Below are 9,710 nucleotides of genomic sequence, written 5' to 3'. Positions count from 1 at the left end.
ACCAATGATCAGATGTTTTCAGTCGATTAGAAGTATGGAGACTGTGTGGCCAGGACAACAGTCGAACACGCTCTGTATCGAGGTAGGTAAGGAGAGCAGGCACAAAAAAACAAATGGTTCAAATGGCCCTGAGCACTATGGGACGTAACATCTGAGGTCATCAGTCCCCTAGAACTTAGAACTACTTAAACCTAACTAACCTAAGGACATCACACACATCCATGCCCGAGGCAGGATTCGAACCTACGACCGCAGTGGTCGCTCGGTTCCAAACTAAAGCGCCTAGAACCGCTCGGCCACATCGGCCGGCCGAGCAGGGGCAACAAGCGGTCTTGAGTTACCTTGTTTAAGGATAACATCAGAGAGACCTTGAAGTTAGAGCACACCCACCCGCCTTAACATGTCATAAATTTAACCCCTGCTGTCCAGATGAGTGACTATGCGAACCAGAAGTGATCGTGTCTTGTACCCAATGGCACCCCAAACCACACCCCAGATGCTGGGTCAGTATGACGATGATGAATGCAATCTGGCAGTCGTTCTCCTCAGAGATATCGTACAGAGATACGTTTACCGTCATGCAGAACGCAGAACCGGGACTCGTGTGAAAAGACGGCGCAGTGCCCCAGCTGTTTCAAGTGTTGTCGTGCGCGCCACTCTCGGCCCGTCTCTCCCTGTCAGGGAAAGCTGCAACAATGGTTGCACTTACAGGCAGTGATGATCTGCTCATTTTCACACTGTCCTTGTGGATACTTGTCTTGCTGCAAACAAGTCCATTTCCTGACTCAATGTAAGGGTAGTGATTGTACGATCCTACACGGCCGAATGGTCATTGTGTCTATCCTTTCGGCCACTGGTCTCCCGCATGGTGTTGAGTAATGCCGACACGGAACCATGGATTCCATATTCGCATGAAAGTCGTGGGATCCCCACCAAAGTGAGTGGCAATACCACCGAACGATAAACTACAGTATCCAGAGGACAAGCACAAACATTAGGCCCCCAGATACAGGCACATCGGTCTAATGGACAGCTTAAATCCAATGACATTTTGGACGCTATAAGGTATTGTAATGCCGTGCCGGCTCGTGCATGCGTGTCCGAAGGAACACGGCATCGTTCTTCTTAACAACACAGGCACTACAATATCGTATTTATCCGCCGATACCAGGCAGCGACTTTCATACTAGGCTGCCATTTTCAATTAAAATGTCCTCCCTTGTATGGGATTTACATAATGCGTGTAAGACTACAGGTTGTGACGCAGGGAAGACGACATGTGGAAGACTGGGTGTGGCCGTGAGTCGTGCACGGATAGCCAACGTGGTTAAGGCGACAGCTTGCGTAAAGCGGGAAATCCAGGTTCAAGTCCCAGTCCCTTATACAGCTGAAGCTCGTACGCATTTGCAACTGAGAATACATTTCATGCATTTCATAATGGCTGTAGTCGCCCGTCCAAAGGAACATTGCATCGTTCTTAACAACACAGGCACCGCAGTATCGTATAATTCTGGTTTCAATTTTTCGTGGTTTCTCTAAACCACACAAAGTGAATGACATGATCTTTCCTTCCACAAGACTGCAATCAATTACTTCCTCCCCTTACTGTTCGTCTCCAGCTAATTCGATGTTGACATAACGTTTTAGCCAAACCATTCGTTCACTTTTAAACCAAATTCGCTTGACGAGATTTTTTTTTCATGCAGCAAGAGAATGTCCATACACAGTGATGCCAACGCAACAGGTTCACGCTAATCTCCTAAAGGCTCCTGGCGCGCAACACCAGGCGTAAGTACTGTCCTTCAGTGCACATACAGTGCGTTTGCATCGATAAGTGTCTTTTTTATTAACGGCTGCTACCTTGTTGAACACGATTTAGACAGAGGAGGAGGTAAATCAAGCGAATAAGGAGAATGTCGGAGAACCCGCGCGTGAGTTCATGCAGTCTACCTCTTGTCTGCGTTGATATGTACGGGCAGCAGTTGTGCAACAACCCACTGTCTCGACCCACTTGATCTACCTCCGCTGCTGGATTCAGCAACGCAGAGATTCTATGACGTCACGGAATGACTCACTATTCACTCTCTCGCTTCGAGGAAGTTAGTCAGCTAACAGGCTACTTTATGTGTCCCCAAAAACGGAACATTAGTTGTTTCCCACATTTCAGCGTAAGTAAAGATTTTAGGCTCAAGGACTCCCAGAATGTCGCCTGTCCACAGGCTGCTGTTTCTTCATTGGTAAGATACAGATGAATCATCAACCACTGGACAAGGGCAATACTCTAATGAACTAGTGTATCACTATATAAGTAGCTACCTCCGGCAGTGTTCTTCTGGACCAGCATTTGCTGCTGTATGGTCCACTGTGCACATACGCTGGTTTTCACGCCATCTCACAAAGCGAGGTGGCGCAGTTGTATGACACTGGACTCGCCATTCACGAGGACGGTGGTTCAAATCCTCACCCGGTCATCCTAATTTAGGTTTTCTCTAGTTTCCTTCAAAATGACACCCGATTTCCTTCCCTATCGTTCCCAAGTCCGAACACGTGTTCCGTCTCCAATGACTTCGTAGTTGGCTGGACTTCTTTCTCCCTCTACATCTACATTTATACTACGCAAGCCACCCAACGGTGTGTGACGGAGGGCACTTTACGTGCCACTGTCATTACCTCCCTTTCCTGTTCCAGTCGCGTATGGATCGCGGGAAGAACGACAGTCGGAAAGTCTCCGTGCGCGCTCTAATCTCTCTAATTTTACATTCGTGATCTCCTCGGGAGGTATAAGTAGGGGGATGCAATATATTCGATACGTCGTCCAGAAACGCACCCTCTCGAAACCTGGACAGCAAGCTACACCGCGATGCAGAGCGCCTCTCTTGCAGAGTCTGCCACTTGAGTTTGCTAAACATTTCCGTAACGCTGTCACTCTTACCAAATAACCCCGTCACGAAACGCGCCGCTCTTCTTTGGATCTTCTCTATCTCCTCCGTAAACGCGACCTGGTACGGATCCCACACTGACGAGCAATACTCAAGTATATGTCGAACGAGTGTTTTGTAAGCCACCTCCTTTGTTGATGGACTACATTTTCTAAGGACCCCCCCGATGAATCTCAATCTGGTGCCCGCCTTACCAACAACTAATTTTATAAGATCATTCCAATTCAAATTGTTCCGCACGCGTACTCCCGGATATTTTACATAAGTAACTGCTACCAGTGTTTGTTCCGCTATCATATAATCATACAATAAGGGATCCTTCTTTCTATGTATTCGCAATACATTACATTTGTCAATGTTAAAGGTCAGTTGCCACTCCCTGCACCAAGTGCCTATCCGCTGCAGATCTTCCTGCATTTCGCTGCAGTTTTCTAATGCTGCAACTACTCTGTATACTACAGCATCATCCGCGAAAAGCCGCATGGAACTTCCGACACTATCTCCTTCTAGCGTTTCCCTCACACAAAAATCGTGCTGTTCGGCTCTGTCCTCTGTACCACCTTCCCTTTTAGTTGTGGCTCGGCCACAGCTGCTTACCATTTGGGCCCGATTGCAGCTACTGCAATGCATTCTGTTCTAATAGATGTACTCTACCAGTAAATTAGCCAATCTCTCTTTTTAGAAATGTTCTAATGTTTTCTGCAGAGTAATTGCATTCACAAATAACGTTCAAAATAAAATATTTCAAATCTTTAGAGAGCTACCCAATTTCGATTGTAGTACGAAGGTCTGGTTTAAACGATTACTTACAGTAGTTCAACAATGTTTTATGACGGTTCCGCGTAAAGCATCCTTCACATTTATAACAAATTCTAATATTTGAAGGTAGTTTAGGTCGGAAGTGTTCATTTCTGTTGCAAAACATAGCCCTCTTAGTTTGTGAATGTGAGAGTTGTTTTGTGGCAAGCTTAAAGCTTCTGTGCTCGAAAATTATAAAAGAAAAGAAGATTAAGGTTTTAACGTCCCGTCGACGTGGAGGCAGCGGCGGATACATATGGGAGGTGCCCGGGGTGCGCCACCACCCCACCTCCCCCCCCCCGCCCTCCATGCGGGGCCGCCAGCATGGCCACCCGCGCCGCCCCCACCAGTCAGTCCACACGCTATTTGTTCGTTTCTTTCGTCAGTCGACTCGACTGAATCGAGTAGTTGTACTTTCCTATGTAGCACGCGTCTCCGTGTCATCGTATTTTATATGTTTCTATCTGGCACATAGATAGCTAACACATACCTACGAAAAAAGTCGCGGCCATTCTAGTGATCTCGATGCTATTCTGTCTGGCATTTGTTCGAGAAAAGTCGCGAATATTCTACTGTATTCTTGTACAGAGAACTTTCTATACGTAGCGTTATAAATACGGGCTACTCGCCGAATAGGAAGCTAGTTTACATTCAGAAGCAGAAATGTTAAGACTGAAGAATGAATAAGTAAAAAGTCCTAGTTGTAGCAAGTGCAAGTGTGAATATTAGTCAAGAATGAGAGTGATAAGTTGATTGTGAAGTATTAATAATACTAATTCATAGTAATTTCTCAATAAAAATATTGTTACGAGACTCGATTATTGACTTGATTATCTTTTATTACGGTAAAAGTTAAGGTAGCTCAAGATATCTTTAGTGCCCCCTCCTTGAGGTTTTCCTGTATCCGCCACTGCGTCGAGGTCATTAGAGGCGAAGCACAAGCACGGATTGTTTCAAGGATGGGAAAGGAAATCGGGAAAGACTATTTAGTTACTGGAAGCACTAAAATTGCAAAACCGGGAAGGACAGCAAATGACGAAATATTATTTGTTGCGTGTGTACAGCATAGTAAATTTGTAGGTGATACGGGAGTGTACAGGGTAAGATTTAGAACACGGAGATGCCACCTCCTGCAACAACAACGTCTCTAACATATTTACTTGCATGTCTGGAGGAACAGGCGTTAATGACGATTGACAGTCTTCCGAAATAAACAGGCTGAATGCGAATATCTTGGGATCAGTTGTGTTAGTTATAGATATACTACCTATTTTAGTGACATATGAAAATTTGTGGAGGTCCGGGACTCGAACGCAGATTTCCCACTTATCGCGAAAAGTCGCCTTAACAACATTGGCTATCCGTGCACGCCTTCGGGACGACCCAAACTTCCACATAGTTTACATCCCTGCACCATAAATGTCAGTTCATCCAGACATACAGGTAAATAGGAGGCTACATGCTGAGGTGGGCACAAGACGATAAAATCATGCGTCTCGATGAGTCATAGTCTCGTTCTCACTGGTGTAGTAACACAGAGTGAAGCTGCAAGCATTAAGTCATAAATGTAGGGGACTATGGTACAGGGATGTAGACAATCTGACATATGGAAGTCTGGTTCAGTCCAGGAGGTGTGCCCGGTTAGGTGGAGTGTTTAAGTGAGAAATCCGTGTTCGAGTTCCGGTCCAGCACAAATTTTCGTGTGTCACTAATAGGTAGTATGGAAAATGGAAATGAGGGTTTGGTGTCATTGGCCGAGAGGCCCATTGCGGGGCAGGTCTGGCCGCCTTGGTGCAGGTCTTATTACATTCGACGCCACGTTGGGCGACCTGCGCGCCGGATGGGGATGAAATGATGATGAAGACAACACAACACTCAGTCCCTGAGCGGAGAAAATACCCGACCCAGCCGAGAATGGAACCCGGGCCCGTAGAACGGCAATCCGACACGCTGACCACTTTTTTCTTTGTCTTTTTTTTTATCGTTGTGTTTGGTCGTTGCGGACGTCACATGACATCCGTTCAAGTTTGTTTGTTGATCCTTCCACTCAGTTTTTTTATTACAAAGGCCGACCAGCTCTCTGACCGAACACGCTGAGCTGCTTTGTCGGCCCACTCAGCTATCGGGGCGGACTAATAGGTAGTATGTCTATACCTAACACAGCTGATGTAAAGACATTTACATTCAGCGAAGTTGTTCCCAGTTAGGGTTCTAACCTAGTTGGGCATCGAGTCGAACTGTGCTTGCATGACTTATATGGGTAAATTACTCCGTTATGCTACACCTTTATGCACAAACAGAACAATCGCAGTGGCTGGCGTTGGCAGTGTGCCCGTCAATCAGCTACCCATGACCAGATGTTTTCAGTGGGTGAGAAGTCGGGAAAGCGTGCTGTTCAGAGCAACAGTCGTACACGGTCTGTATCGAGGTAGGTCAGGACAGCACAAACAACATGTAGTCTTGCCCTATTTTGTCGGTAAATAACGCCACAGCGCCCTCGAAGATGAAGAAGAGACACCAGCCTCAAAACGTCAGAAATATGAGCGGGAACCAAATGAAAATATTTATTATTTTTTTATTTTCTATTGAACGAAAGTGGAACAGAAGTTTTTCGATATAGTTTCTCTATCGTTCAACACACATCATCCAGCACATAAGAAGAGCACAGAGTCCTCTCGAATAAAAAAAGAAATAAAAAAAGTTCTTTGGTAGTGTGCGCAACCAGTCTTGCACCGCCTGCTGCATCTCATCCGTCAGAATGAAATTTCTCTCCTCTAGTCACCTCTCTGAGTGGTCTAAACATGTGGCAGTCACTCAGTGCAAGGTCTGGTGAGTATGAAGGATGAGCAGTGTTCTGGAGTGAGCTGCGCGTGGCACCCATGTTGCAGACACTTTGCGTAACTGTAGCATTTCACGAATTATGTGGAGTGCTGAGCCATGACTGATGTTCAGATTTGCGTTTTTCAATCACAATAGCTTCAACTGTTGCAGCAGACTCTGGTGTCATAACGTAGTGCCTCTGGACCGGGAGCTGAGCGACTGTCACAGAGCCGGCCGGTGCGGCCGAGCGGCTCTAGGCGCTTCAGTCTGGAACCCCGCGACAGCTGCGGTTGCAGGTTCGAATCGTGCCTAGGGCATGGATGTGGGTACTGTCCTTAGGTTAGTTAGGTTCAAGTAGTTCTAAGTTGTAGTGGACTGATGACCTTAGATGTTAAGTCCCACAGTGCTCAGAGCCATTTGAACCATTTTTGACTGTCACAGAAGCCGAGCCATTTCTGAACTTTCTACTCCACTCATATACTCGCTGTAGTGACAGACATGCATCACCACAATCGACCTTCATTCGCGGATGTATTTCAATCGGTTTAGAACATTACACTACTCAGAAAACGAATGACAGTACGCTGCTCTTGCTTAGTGCATATCGCAAGTGGGCAGCTATTTTAAACTGGTATTGTGGCCGTGTTCGCTTGTCTGTAGTATGCTGGCGTCTGTAGAGGGCATTACTTACATCATTGGTAATAGTACTACCAGCTTACACAACAATAGCGCGAAACGTCAATTTTTAATTAAACTTTTAAGGTTTTCATTTGACATCCCCTCACCGCGCGGGGTTAGCCGAGCGGTCTAGGGCGCTGCAGTCATGGACTGTGCGGCTGGTCCCGGCGGAGGTTCGAGTCCTCCCTCGGGCATGGGTGTGTGTGTTTGTCCTTAGGATAATTTAGGTTAAGTAGTGTGTAAGCTTAGGGACTGATGACCTTAGCAGTTAAGTCCCATACGATTTCACACACATTTGAACTTTTTTTTTTTTTTGACACCCCCTCGTATAACTGCTCTTGTCCAAAATACTGGCTTTACGAACCAGAGGTGATTGTGTTGAGTAGCCAATGGTATCTCATATCCTCACACTAGATGTTGAGCCCGTATGGCGATTTCGAATGAATTTGGCAACGAATGTTGTCCCCGGAGCCTCCACATACGGATACGACCATTGTGATGTTGTACGTAGAATCGGGACTCGTCTGAAGAGACGACGTGGTACGACTCCTGTACCCAGTTGTTGGACGCACCAAGGGAAATCGCAATGATGGTCCCCGTGCCGACAATCCGAAGTCCTGCAAACGAAGTCGCACTATTCTTACCCAGATTTGTCTTGCTGCAAACAAGTCCGTTTCCTGATTCAAGGTACGTGACGTGGCTGCACGATCATACACCGCTGTGCGAACAATATACAGTCCTGGAAATTGAAATAAGAACACTGTGAATTCATTGTCCCAGGAAGGGGAAACTTTATTGACACATTCCTGGGGTCAGATACATCACATGATCACACTGACAGAACCACAGGCACATAGACACAGGCAACAGAGCATGCACAATGTCGGCACTAGTACAGTGTATATCCACCTTTCGCAGCAATGCAGGCTGCTATTCTCCCATGGAGGCGATCGTAGAGATGCTGGATGTAGTCCTGTGGAACGGCTTACCATACCATTTCCACCTGGCGCCTCAGTTGGACCAGCGTTCGTGCTGGACGTGCAGTCCGCATGAGACGACGCTTCATCCAGTCCCAAACATGCTCAATGGGGGACAGATGCGGAGATCTTGCTGGCCAGGATAGTTGACTTACACCTTCTAGAGCACGTTGGGTGGCACGGGATACATGCGGACGTGCATTGTCCTGTTGGAACAGCAAGTTCCCTTGCCGGTCTAGGAATGGTAGAACGATGGGTTCGGTGACGGTTTGGATGTACCGTGCACTATCCGGTGTCCCCTCGACGATCACCAGAGGTGTACGGCCAGTGTAGGAGATCGCTCCCCACACCATGATGCCGGATGTTGGCCCTGTGTGCCTCGGTCGTATGTAGTCCTGATTGTGGCGCTCACCTGCACGGCGCCAAACACGCATACGACCATCATTGGCACCAAGGCAGAAGCGACTCTCATCGCTGAAGACGACACGTCTCCATTCGTCCCTCCATTCACGCCTGTCGCGACACCACTGGAGGCGGGCTGCACGATGTTGGGGCGTGAGCGGAAGACGGCCTAACGGTGTGCGGGACCGTAGCCCAGCTTCATGGAGACGGTTGCGAATGGTCCTCGCCGATACCCCAGGAGCAACAGTGTCCCTAATTTGCTGGGAAGTGGCGGTGCGGTCCCCTACGGCACTGCGTAGGATCCTACGGTCTTGGCGTGCATCCGTGCGTCGCTGCGGTCCGGTCCCAGGTCGACGGGCACGTGCACCTTCCGCCGACCACTGGCGACAACATCGATGTACTGTGGAGACCTCACGCCCCACGTGTTGAGCAATTCGGCGGTACGTCCACCCGGCCTCCCGCATGCCCACTATACGCCCTCGCTCAAAGTCCGTCAACTGCACATACGGTTTACGTCCACGCTGTCGCGGCATGCTACCAGTGTTAAAGACTGCGATGGAGCTCCGTGTGCCACGGCAAACTGGCTGACACTGACTGCGGCGGTGCACAAATGCTGCGCAGCTAGCGCCATTCGACGGCCAACACCGCGGTTCCTGGTGTGTCCGCTGTGCCGTGCGTGTGATCATTGCTTGTACAGCCCTCTCGCAGTGTCCGGAGCAAGTATGTTGGGTCTGACACACCGGTGTCAATGTGTTCTTTTTTCCATTTCCAGGAGTGTATGTCATCTCAGACGCAATTCGCCAGGGTAGTTGAGATCCTGCATGACGGAACTAAAACCAATCTCTGTAGGCCACAGTCCTGCTGCTGTCGAATGCTGGGACGTGCTGGCAGATGTCTCTGCTTCTCCCACTAGACGTTACGCGATCCCGTCTCAGACAAACATTGAAATGCGATTTCTGTATGAGAAACCTGTGCATAATCTTTTCATATACAGGTTGATCGGAAACAATCTGAAAAGCTTGTAAGGGTGATGCAGAGTGGGCTGTGCTGAGAAATAATTGTTAAGAAAAATAATTGCGCCGTTTCCGAGTTAATT

The sequence above is a fragment of the Schistocerca gregaria genome, chromosome X, assembly GCF_023897955.1.
Source record: "Schistocerca gregaria isolate iqSchGreg1 chromosome X, iqSchGreg1.2, whole genome shotgun sequence".
Lineage (NCBI taxonomy): Eukaryota > Metazoa > Arthropoda > Insecta > Orthoptera > Acrididae > Schistocerca > Schistocerca gregaria.
Note: the sequence above shows the minus strand (reverse complement) of the source record.